This window comes from Sciurus vulgaris (assembly GCF_902686455.1).
Source record: "Sciurus vulgaris genome assembly, chromosome: 1".
Classification (NCBI taxonomy): Eukaryota; Metazoa; Chordata; class Mammalia; order Rodentia; family Sciuridae; genus Sciurus; species Sciurus vulgaris.
Window position 1 is genome coordinate 16,878,246 of NC_136461.1, and position 12,565 is coordinate 16,890,810.

Genomic DNA, 12,565 nt, shown 5'->3' on the forward strand with positions numbered 1-12,565 from the left:
TTTTAGGCTTTAGATTTTAAAACTCAATCCCCGCCCCCTTTTCCCCTCAAATTTGGCCACTGCCATAAATGTCAAAGGTCTATTCGAAACTGGAAGCTAAGAACGGACCCTTCGTTGCAGCTGGATCTGCTGTCACTTCTGGAGGAAGCTAGCTTCTGACGCCCGGCTGCTCCTCCAATGCGCGGAAGGACTCGGGAACAACACTTATACAGGACACCCTGCAAGCCAGAGGCGCTCATTCACGCAGAGGGAAGGTGTGAACGTGGCTCTCTCTTGGGGTTCGAATTTGCTGGGCCTGTTTGGCAGGAGATGGATCCACTGAAGCTCAGCTGCGGCAGGATTGGGTTCCAGGGGGAGAGAGGACAATGGGGAAGAAGGAACTTGCCCAGCTGGGCTCTGACAGGGGTCTTGGGTGGGATGTGAGCTGTGGCTCTGGGCACAGGGTGTGCTGGTGACCCAGAGCCCTTGGTGGTGGCTCCCGGTTGCACTGGGGGAGGAAAATGGTGGGGTGAAAGCTGGCGGAGCTGCAGCACGAGGCCATGAAGAAAGCCGAGCCCATGCCCGCCAGCAGCGGACGGGATGAGCAGTCAGACGCAGAAGTGGCAGGGCTGGAGATGCTCATGGCAAGAACAGGAGTTGGCATGGGCAGGCAGGTAGCAAGGGCAAGTTCAATAGCCCAAGGGCGGGGGCCTGGGGTGATGGTACTAAGAACTGCAAGAACGCTTGGCACTAACCGTTTGTTCTCAGAATGGCTTCCAGCAGCCAAGGGGGCATCCCTAGGAAGAGCCAGCCTCCTTTTGAGTTCCTGTCTGGAAAAGCTCAAGGTTGTCAAAAGAATTGAATGCTTGTCCCAATCAGGACCTAAAGGAGGCCCTGACTTCCTTTAGAACATGTGTGAAGAGAGCTTCCAACTGAGAATCTGTCCTTTGTCCCTCTGAGATGTGTATCTCCTACAGTGTGTCTTCGGGGACCTGAAGGCCATTCCTGTGAAGTGTATAATCCCAGCAGCTCTGGAGACTGAGGCAGGAGGTTCATAAGTTCAAGGCCAGCCTCAGAAACTTAGCGAGGTCCTAAGTAACTCAGTGAGACCCTGTCTCTAAATATAAGAAAGGTCTGGGGATGTGGTTCAGAGATTAAGAGCCCCTGGGTTCAATCCTTTGAGTAACCAAAAACAACAACAATAAAAAGTAAAACTTGTTAGGATTCAGAGAGGAAAACAAAATAAAGAATATGATTTTCTTAATATGAAGTTCAAGAACAAGTAGGAATAAAGATAGCCTTTCCCAATGTCCATAGGAGATTGATTCACCCAGGACCCCGTGCAGACACCAAAATCAAGTCCTTTATATAAAATGGTGTTGTATTTCCACATGACCTACTTGCATCCTGTAGTATATTTTAAGTCATCTCTAGGTTACTTATAATCCATAATACAATGTAAATTCTATGTAAATCGTTGTTATATTGTATGGTTTAGGGAATAGTGACAAGAAAAAACCATCAATACACGTTCAGTGTAAGTGCAATTTCATTTTTCAAATCTTTTCAATCCACAGTTGCTTGAATCTGCAGATGGGAACCTGTGAATGAGGAGGGCCAGCTATAAATAACTGCAAAAATCAGAACACAGGCCCCTCCAAAGGGGGTTGCCTGGCAAGTGGCCCGAAAGTTCTGGTGTGTCCCTCATCTTGTCTGGGATACTGGTTTTACTGCTGTATGTATTTGTTAAGGCTCATCAAACTGTATGCTTACAACCTGGGTATTTTTCTGCACGTAAATTACGCTTCAACAATACTTGTAAAAGAAGCGACGGGGGCTGGGGATATAGCTTAGTTGGTAGAGTGCTTGCCTCACAAGCACATAGGCCCTGGGTTCGATCCCCAGCACCGCAGAAGCGGCTGGTCCCTGATGCAAAGCTGGCTGGGATTCTGGCTGCTTTCTTTAACATCAACCCCGGAGAAACTAAAGTAGACAGAGGGAAACACAGGTTCCTGCACCAACAGGGGACAAAGCAGGGCCACCCTTCTCCTCTCTGCCCACCTCCTGGCTCCCGTCTCTGGGAGACGGGTGGCCCCAGCCTGGGGAGGGTTGTGGTGGGCATGGTGGGGTTCTGGAGGGAAACAATTCTGCTTCCTTTTTTAAAAAAACTTATGCATATATTTGAATAACGGCCTGTTTGCTCAGGACCTGTTTGGTTTGGTTCGGTTCTGCATTACCTTTCGCCTCAGTAACCTTATGACAACTCTTCACCTTTGTTACAGCAAGTGTCTGTGGGTGACATTGGCCAACTGGTGATATAAAAGCCCTGCAGGGGTTCAGCATGCAGGAGCTGTTTCTTTTCTTCCTGCAGCCTCCACGGCTGTGGAATCAGGTTAGGGAGGCTGCCTGCCTTCCCTCTAAGGGGTTCAGGGCATCCTGAGCAGTGATGTGAGACATGCACAGCTCCCTGGGGTCACCTGGGGTGGAGTCTGGGGCTTATGCCCTTTCTTCTCTTAAATTCTGAGACCTGACATAAATCTGAATCTCTACTGCTTCCACACAGATTAGTTGATAGATATGATTCCAGTCTGACTTATTAGCCACGGGCTGAGCATTTTTTCTATATTATCAGTATCATTTTTCCTTCTTTGCTCGCTCTTTTGCCCCCCCCCCCCCCCCCGTCTATTTTTGATTGGCACGGTTCTTTTCCTGTGTTATATGTTTTATTTATCTTTTGTCCTTTAAAACTGTGCCCAACTGTTACAGGTTTTTTCTCCCGCTCAACACATGCAACGTTAATGTTCTTTGTTTTCTCACTACTTCTAAAGTAAATGTTATTTCTATGCTTGTATTTTTAAAGATGATTATTTACTTTGTTGGCATGTTTAGGATTCTCTTTGGCTTAGTGCCAGCTGACAGTTATGGGGTTCACAAAAGAGTGAAGCACTATGTGTATGTCTGTAGATCACGATGACCATGCACTGGAGCTAATGCCATCTGTTGGTGGAAGAAAGGGTTGACATTCTTTTTTCCTGAATTTTTTTTTTTTCTTTCTCCTAAATGGAAGGGGAAAAACTTCTCTATACGTAGATTCTGTGACTTTAAATGTAATTCATTATATGTAATAGAACATAGAGATCTACTTTGTTCTTTTTTGGGGTGGGTTGGGGAGGGTGCCAGGGATTGAACTCAGGGGCACTCGACCACTGAGCCACATCCCCAGCCCAATTTTGTATTTTATTTAGAGACAGGGTCTCACTGAGTTGTTTAGGGCCTCTCTGTTGCTGAGGCTGGCTTTGAACTCATGATTCTCCTGACTCAGACTCCAGAGCCACTGGGATCACAGGCGTGAGCCACCACACCCGGCAACTGTTCTTTTTCTCTCATAGAAATAGTGCATAATCTGAGTACACTATAATTCAGTCAACCATTCCCTAACTGACAGACACTTTAGTTGATACCAGATTTAATTTTTCTTTTTTGGTGCACATCTCAGAAATTACATATCTTTTAGGATTTTTAATTTTTTTTTTTTGTGGTGCTGGGGATTGAACCAGGGTCTTGCCTGAGCGAGGCAAGCGCTCTAACACAGCCACACCCCCAGGCCCTCGGTCAAGTTTGCACCATGGTGGCAGGAGTGAGCCCATCCCTGGATCAGCCCTGAGAAACGTCCTCTGTCTGCAGCTGGGACACCGTTCAGTTCCATATAATTGCCAACCTCTTCTGGTTTCATAGCTTCACTGATCACACAGCTTCAAGATTTTGTGAACTAGGCCTATTTCTCTGGTTAAATTAAGGTGGGGAAAATTATCTACCCAACCAGTGGTTTGAAAATGTCTTAAACCAGGTGCGGTAGTGCACACCGGTAATTCCAGCGGTTGGGAGGCTGAGACATGAGGATCATGAGTTCAAAGCCAGCCTCAGCAAGAGCGAGGTGCTAAGCAACTCTGTGAGACCCTGTCTCTAAATAAGACACAAAATAGGGCTGGGGATGTGGCTCAGTGGTCGAGTGCCCCTGAGTTTAATCCCTGATATGGAGAGAGAGAGAGAGAGAGAGAGAGAGAGAGAGAGAGAGAGGAGAAAGAAAGAAAGAAAGAAAGAAAGAAAGAAAGAAAGAAAGAAAGAAAGAAAGAAAGAAAGAAAGAAAGAAAGAAAATGTTTTAAGGTTAATGAGTTGACATTTGTCATCAACCTGGTTAGGCTGTTTCAGATATTCATATTTTATTGTAGAAATGGGGAGTGAGACAGTCAAACTTCCACATTCGCCTTTATTATTCTAAAGGCTAGTAATAAAATAATCGTTGGATAAGCTTTATATCAGAACTATTTTGTTCCCTTTTTAAAAAAATAATTATGTATTTGGGTAACTGCCTTCTAGATCAGGGTCTGTTTTATTTGTCCGCAGGAGGACGTAGGGCATCACTGCCTGTCAGAAAGAGCTTAAATACAGGCACGAAACCAACAGGACAGACGTTTTGGTACTTGTTGGGGTCCTCTCGGCCACTCCCGCATGGAGGAGGAAAGGGCCAATTGCCAGAGGAGGATGTTGGCTGTTTTTCTCTATTACCCAAAAAACTTACCTCAATAATCACAACAGAGTCAATACTCTTTATGAGATAGGGGGTGTGACCGTCTGGCCATACCAGCTCTGGCCTCTTTTCAATATTCGACCTAGAGTCGCCCAACTCTCTTTTATTTATAGACACACGGGTAAAGGGGGCTGGGACCTGGAGGAGCTTCTGTGATGGACAGAACAGGGTGGAGTTAGGGGAGCCATCCTCCTCGGGGAAAATTCCAGAAGGAGACAGGGAACCACTCCCACGCAGTGCCACGGACTTCTGGCAGTTCCTAGAAGCCAGGCCTCTGTGTCCCACGGCTCAGCCACCTGGTCTGTTTCTGCTAAATAAGGAAGGCTTCCCACAGGTACTGTAAGGATTTTTTTGTTCTCAGCGTCCATCGATTACTGATGATAAAAAAAGGGTTGTCCAGTCTGTGAAGCTCAGGAGGATAAACTTTGAAGATTTTATAGTAGCTTGAATTCTGTTCGTAATCGGTTCTGATGTGTCGGTCTTGATTGACGGAGATGCTGCACAGCCGGTGAACTTTGAGCCCTCCGCGGGCTCCCCCGCAAGGATGGGTGGAGTGGGCGCAGAGGAGGGACCCGAACCCCTGCAGCAACTTGAAGCAAGTGCTGCTCAGATTTATTTTAGCTCTTCTTTTAGAGTATTAAGTAGAGCAGGATTAAACAAGATACAAGTTATATGTTTTTGACTTAACCTTAAAGGTCTGCTCTAGTACCTCAACAAGCTCAGTTAAAACCAAGGTAGGTTATTTACTGCCAATCAGTGCAAGTGCTTAATTTTTACCCTAATATTCTTTATGTTATTGATTTATCCTCTACCTGTTGCAATACATACGTGAGACCTAAACCAGCATAAACTACTCATAACTAGTTAACATTCGATGAGGGAATTTGATCCGAAGATAGTATTTTTCTAGTTGTTTGCGTATGCTGTTTCTTTGTTCTTTAGTCCTATAGTTCCAGGGTGGCCCTTGACGTCCAAGTCTTTGAAGGAAGGACAAACATTGGACCTTTGTCCATTTACCATTAATATTAATTATTCATTCACCATTTTCATTGTACACTCCTGTATAGGGAAGAGGTGGGTCTGTGGGAGGTGGGTCCTTATACTTATCTGCTTGTTTCCCTCTAGGTAGATACCACAATGTCCCCCAATCCTGTAAGCTAAGTAGTATGGTCCTGGTACTGTGGGGACAACAAGTCTCCTGTTCTGTCAGGCTACTTACTGGTAAAGCATTAACTGGGGCAGGTGTGGTCAGCATAGGAACATGCGATTCCTGTAACCGTGGTTTTCTGAAGAAGTCCTCAAACTATACTATATTGGTACATTTTTTAAAGCACTCCTCATGCTCCTCCAAGCTCTGCAGACTCATTGAGGTTAAATTCTTATCACAACAATCCAGGGACTATGATTTGCAGTTGCATAGTTATAAGTATGATAATTACAAGAAAACACCAGATTCCTAGGAGAGATGACAGCGACAGTTTCCTGGAATGGTGGCATGGCGGAAACATCCCGGCCACAAATTCATCACCTGAACTAATTCTCCTCCCCTCCCCCTCCTCCTTCCTCCTCCTTTTTTTTTTTTGGTGCTGGGGATTGAACCCAGGATCTCACGTGTGCTAAAAAACAACCACTGAGCTACACCCCCCTCCCCCCTCCCGTCCGCATGTTCCAATCCTAACTGTTTGATGGATTTTCACATGTGCACATCTAGGTGCCCATCACCAAGAGAGAGAACGATTCAGCAAGCTGGAAGGTTCCCTATGCCCTTCCCATTCCCCTGCTGGAGGGAGCTGTAGGGTTTTTTTTTTTTTTTTTTTTTTTTTTTTTGTGCTGGGGATTAGAACCCAGGGCATGGAGCTTGCAAGGCGAGCACTCTACCGACTGAGCTATCTCCCAGCCCGGAGCTGCAGTTCTGATCTCTGCGATCATCAGTGTTCTCTGTTCCTCTACATCCAGAACGTGTTTTTGGGTGCGGCTCCTTTGGATTGGCAGACTGTGTTTCTGGAAGTCATTCGTGTTGTTGACTCTACAAAGAACATTCTGCCGCCGATATGGTTGTGCAGTTTTCCTTCATACCATGTAGGGAACATTCCTCAAGCTTATCTGACAGCAGTCGCTGACACCATAGTCTAAGTAAGCCAAACAGTCTGGACAGAGAAACCGAGGTAATGGTAAAGACTCGCCATGGAATGAAGGTCTCTACAGTTGCTAAGGCTGAGTTTGAACTGAGGGGAGGCCTCGTTCTGACATGCATCCCAGAAAGCTGGGATGTGAGCTCGCCCCTGCTGCCTTGCCTCATGCTGTGTGCAGGAGCTTGCCATTCCCCCAGTCCTTTGTCTCAGACCTGTTGCTGGGCAGAATTGCTTAGGCATGCATGGTTTGTTTACACTACCTGGACCCTGGGCGTATAGTTCACCTATAGGCTGACTCTGTTATACTTTAAAAGTGTGTTAACCTGATTGGATAATGTGCCTATATATGTCCTGTGCAACCCTAAATAAAATTAGATCTGTGCATTCAGAGCTCGGTCTCTGATGCCTGGGTAAGCGCGCTGGGTAAGGCTGGGTAGGGTAGGGTAGGCATCATCCATCCTCACCCTCAGCAAACCCATCTCTGCACATCTACAATACCACAGTTTATTGATCCATCCACCCGTTGATGAACCTGACTTGGTTTCAGTCTTTGTCATAATAACAATCATAAAGCGACTAGGAACATTTTTGAACATTTTTAAAGGGCAGTCATTTCTCTTGGGTGTATTCTTAGGATTGGCACTGCTGAGTGAGAAGGTATGTATATATTTAGCTTTAGAAAAATCTGCTAAACAAATTCCCAGAGAGGTTGTATAATTGAACTCCTTCCAGCAAGATCCGAGTGTTCCGGTTGCTCCAGGACCTGGGAACACATATGGGTTTTGTCTTTAAATTTAACCTTTCCAATAGGTATATTTCCCTGTGGTTTTAATTTGGATTTCAAGGTTATTTGATTTTATGGGTCACTGTACCCCACCTTTTACCTTTTGTTGGAAATGCCTTATTTTTTTTTTGTAGTGGAATAGGCCAAGGTTTAAAATAGTTGTTGAGATGACTGGACAGCTTTTACCAGTTTGCTTTTTTCCAGCCTTGACATAGATAGGTATTGTGAGAGCCTTAAGAATGTCTAGTTTTGCTGGGTGCAGTAATCCCAGTAATCCCAGCAACTTGGGGGGCTGAGGCAGATCACAAGTGGGAGGCCAACCTCAGCAACTTAGCAAGGCCCGAAGCAACTTAGCGAGAACTTTTTTCAAAATACCACCCATCCCCACAACTGGGTTCAATCACCAGTACTAAAAATAAAAAGTGTGTGTGTGTGTGTGTGTGTGTGTGTGTGTGTGTGTGTACCTGGTAGGTCTCTGTATCAGAGAAGGTTTTTCTAAAATGTTCTTAGCATGTGGAGTCATGCCAGGTGATTCCATATGTGACTGATTCTTCAGCTCAGATATCTTTTCAGTTTCAGGAAAGAACTTTTTGAGCCCAGATCCCAGAGCCTGTTTACATACAGTTAAGAAGGGAAATGTGGAAGGGTTTGACTAGTCCGTCTCTTAAACATAAACCTGGACAAGCTAAGCTGGAAGGAGAGGGTTTCACCAGCCCTGGGTAGTTAGACAATGGCAGTGCAGTAAGGACCTGCCTCATGGGCACCTTGGATAGGGTCATTGTTGGATGAGTGGTAAATCTCATCATTCTAAAAAGTCAAGTTCGAGAGCTGGAGTGTAGAAGAGTATTTTGCAAAAGTTTTTAAAAAAGAATTTAAAAATTATTTATTTATTTTGGTCCTGGGGATTGAATCCAAGGGGACTTTACCACTGAGCCACAATCCCAGCCCTTTTTATTTTTGGTTTTGAGACAGGGTCTTGCTAAGTTGCTGAGGCTGGTCTTGAACTTATGATCCCCTTGTCTCAGATTCCCAAGTCTCTGGGATTTCTGATTTTTTTTTTTTTTTTTTTTTTTTTTAATGATAAAACCCTGTCACTGACCCTGGAATAGATTAAGCAATAAGAACCCTTAAATCTGCCCTCAGGACGCCACAGCCGTGCACACCAAATGTGGATGCTGTTCTCAGGATGAGACTGCCACTGTGCATGGACATACTATAAGGGGGTATTTTATGTTAAACAAGTTAGGAAACCTCTGGTCGTCTGGGCTCAGAGGTGTGGCCTGGCTGGAGGCTGCTGAGGGGCGTGGGCTCAACCTGGGTGCAGGAGAGCACCCTGGAGCTCTTGGCTGCTCCCAGGGCCATTAGTCTTCCCTTCTTGTATGTGATGGCGAGACAGAGTCCCTTTAAAATCAAGAAACTCCCTGACAACTGCGTTTCTGCATCCAGAGTTTCCCCTGCTGAGAATGCAAACTGAAAAGCTACCCACTGGCTGGGTGGGCACCAAGGAAGCCGACACTGGCCTGCTCCCGGCTGGCACAGCCTGGCTGCCTCTACAATGTCTACTTCCTGGCTTTGCTTCTATAAATTGCGGCTGCTTCCAGAGGACAGGCGGAGAAACAGTCTCGCTGCGTCCCCCAGTTGGATCAAACTGCATTAAATTCATGTTTCCTTTTTACATCATTGGCTTATTTCCTGTGCAAGTGGGTGGCTGCCAGCTGGGATCCAGGAGGGTTCCGCGGCTTGGCTGCCCAAGACCATCATTGGTGGGAGTGGAGAGGCCCAGAATCCTGTGGGATCCTGGCAAAACCCACCACCCCAACACTCCCAGTTTCGCCACAGTTACTGGATTGCGACCCTTAGACCAACGGTGCCCCACATCCCCGATGACTTCAGTGACCTCCAGGGACAGGTGGAGCCTCCGGTCCCGAATACCTCTCTGGACAGTGAGCCAGCCGCAGGTACCTGCCTTCACTACGTCCCTCTGTTACAGCGTGAGGTTGACCAGGGCAGGGGTTTGACTCGTGCCCTCTGCCCTCCTCCTTTCCTTTATTTTCCTCTCCGGAACTTTTCACTTCAGGACAAACTGTGTACAATTGTTGTTAAACTGTTGCTCTCCACTAAATTCTAAGCTCCCTGTGTGTAGGATTTTGATCTCTGTCAACGTCTGTTTTCTGAGCACCTAGAACAAGGGTAGCGCCTAGTAGGTACTCAATAAATAATTGTTGAATGAACTGGACTGATTGTCAGACAGGCAAAAGGGTGAATCAAGGTAAAGTGGAAGCCCTCTTGTCCCCGCTGAGATGAGGGGTGTTATGGAGGGTGTGTAAGGTTCCGGATAGCAGCTTGGCTAACTTTCTCACTTCCTTTTAAGTTACAGCTCAAAATCGCCTCACTGTGGCCCACCTTGATCATCCTATTTAAAACTGGAACACACTGTCACATTCTTGATCATCTGTACCCTGCTCCAATTTTTCCCTGTAGCCCTCCTCACTTTCTAGCATAATCTATCTATTTTTGTGCCAGTTACACATTATGGTCTTTTAGTTCCAACACACCCAACTGTACCCTTCTTGCTGGGGATGAGATTCCGATAACCATATTTCTTCTTTGCCAGCTGGTTCCTTGTTCCATTCTGCCGGTGGGTGATGTCAGAGAGAAGCTGTGAGGATGGAGGAGTGTGTTAGTCAGCATCCTCCGGAGAAACAAAACCAGTAGAATATGGGTACATTTGAGAGAGGCCGAGTTTAAGGAATTGGCTCATGCCATTATGGGGACAGAGACATCCACAGTCTGCAGGAGAGGTTGACAGGCTGGGGACCCAAGGAAGAGCTGATGCTGCAGCTCATGTCCCAGGTCTATCTGGAGGCAAAATTCCCTCTTCTTCAAGGGGGAGATCTGTCTTTTTTCCTCTTAAGATCTTCAACTGATTGGACGAGGCCCACCCACACTATGGAGAGTAATCTGCTTTACCCCGAGTCTGCTGATTTGAATGTTAATCTTGTCTAAAACACTACTTTCCCTGGGACATTAGACTGGTGTTGGACCATGTTCCTGGGTCCTGCGGCCTAGCCAAGCGTGCACACACAGTTGACTATGGAGAGCACGGGGAAAGGATTTGCTGCTTCTCGTTTGCTTCCTGCCCCTGTGGGCACAACCTGAGCCGCAGCTCTTCACCCAGGAGAGGCAGTTCCTTCCTGGACCGGCAGCTGATCCTCTCTGCAGTTAAGCCTCACAGAGGCAGCTTCCTTGCTTCCCCCGGAGACACTGGTACCAATGAGCAGGGCCTCCACTCTAGATGCATCCTTCCCAACTCCCCCTCCTCTGAGGGTCTCAGGTCCCACAGTCTCAACCAATCCCTCCTGTGTCCCTGGCCCTGGTGGGGGTGGCTGCTTCCTGCAGTAGCTCCCTCCGTGACACCTTTAGCATTCTCTGTTTTTAATTCATTCTTCCTCTTTATTCCATTTTTTTTTTCTTTTCCTTTTTTTGCAGTGCTGGGAATAGAACCCAGGCCTTGTGCATGGTAGGCAAGCGAGTGTCCCCCCCAGGGCCACGTCCCCAGCTCTGGTATTCTGCTTTTACCCTTTCGGTTCCCTTGGGAATTTCCTACCTAGTCAACTCTTTTTTATAGGTAAATTAGATATTTTTTTTAAAGATAGAGGTGGGACCCAGACTTGAGGTTCATCTAGTGAACTTTTGGGGAGCTCCCTAAAGTGGGAGATAGAAAAGCAGGGTAAGGGTTTGAATAATAGCGGGGACTTCATATGTGTGAGTTTTACATGTGGCTTCAACCAACCGTGGACGGAAAACTTTGAAAAACAATTGTGTCCGTACTAAGCGTGTAAAACCTTTTTCTTTGTCAGTATCCCTACACAATGCTATTTACATAACACCTACAACAACTATTTACATAATGCTGACATTGTATTGGGTATTGAAAGTACCCTAGAGATGATTTAAAACATCCAGGAGGATACACATGGGTGATCCAGGTTGAACCACATCAATGGTTAACAAGTTGAGGATTTCTGAGCATTTTGGATTAGGGACTCTCAACCAATAAAGGCTATGCAAATATTCCAAAAGCTAAAAATCATCTGAAACTTCCGGTCCCACACATTTTTAGATCATTGACAGTTAACCTATATGCTAATACAACACCGTTTATGTGAGGGACTTGGGTGTCTGTGGATTTGAGTATCTGAGGGGGATCTGGAACCAATTCGCCCAGAACACTGAGGGACATTTGACTGTACTCTCCCCCAGGCAACCGAGCATTTAGCAAGGTCACTCTGGAAGCACTCTGAACCAATCAACAGCCTCATACCCTACCCCCTTTCTTTTCTTATGGTACTGGATATCGAACCCAGAGACGTTTTATCACTAAGCTACATCCTTCCCTGATCCCCCAAATTTTAATTTTTTTTAAAATTTATTTTTATTGTAAACAAATGGGATACATATTGTTTCTGTTTGTACATGAGTAACAGCATACCATTTGCATATTCATAAATTTACATAGAGTAATGATGTTTGATTCATTCCATTATTTTTTTCCTTCCCCCCACCCCTCCCACCACTCTTTTCCCTCTATACAGTCCCTCCTTCCTCCATTCTTGTCCCCCTCCCACCCCCCATTAAGTGTCATCATCCGCTTATCAGTGAGATCATTCCTCTTTTGGATTTTTGAGATTGGCTTATCTCACTTAACATGATATTCTCCAATTTCATCCATTTGCCAGCAAATGCCATAATTTTATTATTCTTTATAGCTGAGTAATATTCCATTGTATATATATACCACAGTTTCTTTATCCATTCATCAATTGAAGGGCATCTAGGTTGGTTCCATAGTCTGGCTATTGTGAATTGAGCCGCTTTGAACATTAATGTGGCTGTATCTCTGTAGTGTGCTGATTTTAAGTCCTTTGGGTATAGGCCGAGGAGTGGGATAGCTGGGTCAAATGGTGGGTCCATTCCAAGTTTTCTAAGGAATCTCCACACTGCTTTCCAGAGTGGCTGCACTAATTTGCAGTCCCACCAGCAATGTATGAGTGTACCTTTTCCCCCACATCCTCTCCAAC

At 45.8% G+C, this 12,565-nt stretch overlaps 1 protein-coding gene across 1 annotated transcript in view; it reads right to left on the reverse strand.

The window, feature by feature from the left end:
• Positions 1–4,712: 4,712 nt before the first annotated feature.
• MYOM3 (myomesin 3) overlaps positions 4,713–12,565 on the reverse strand; it is a 66,473-nt gene continuing 58,620 nt past the window's right edge. Inside the window, exon 30 of the transcript XR_013766146.1 lies at positions 4,713–4,875. The gene's annotated coding sequence lies outside the window, so the exon portion shown is untranslated. The remainder of the gene's footprint in view (positions 4,876–12,565) is intronic.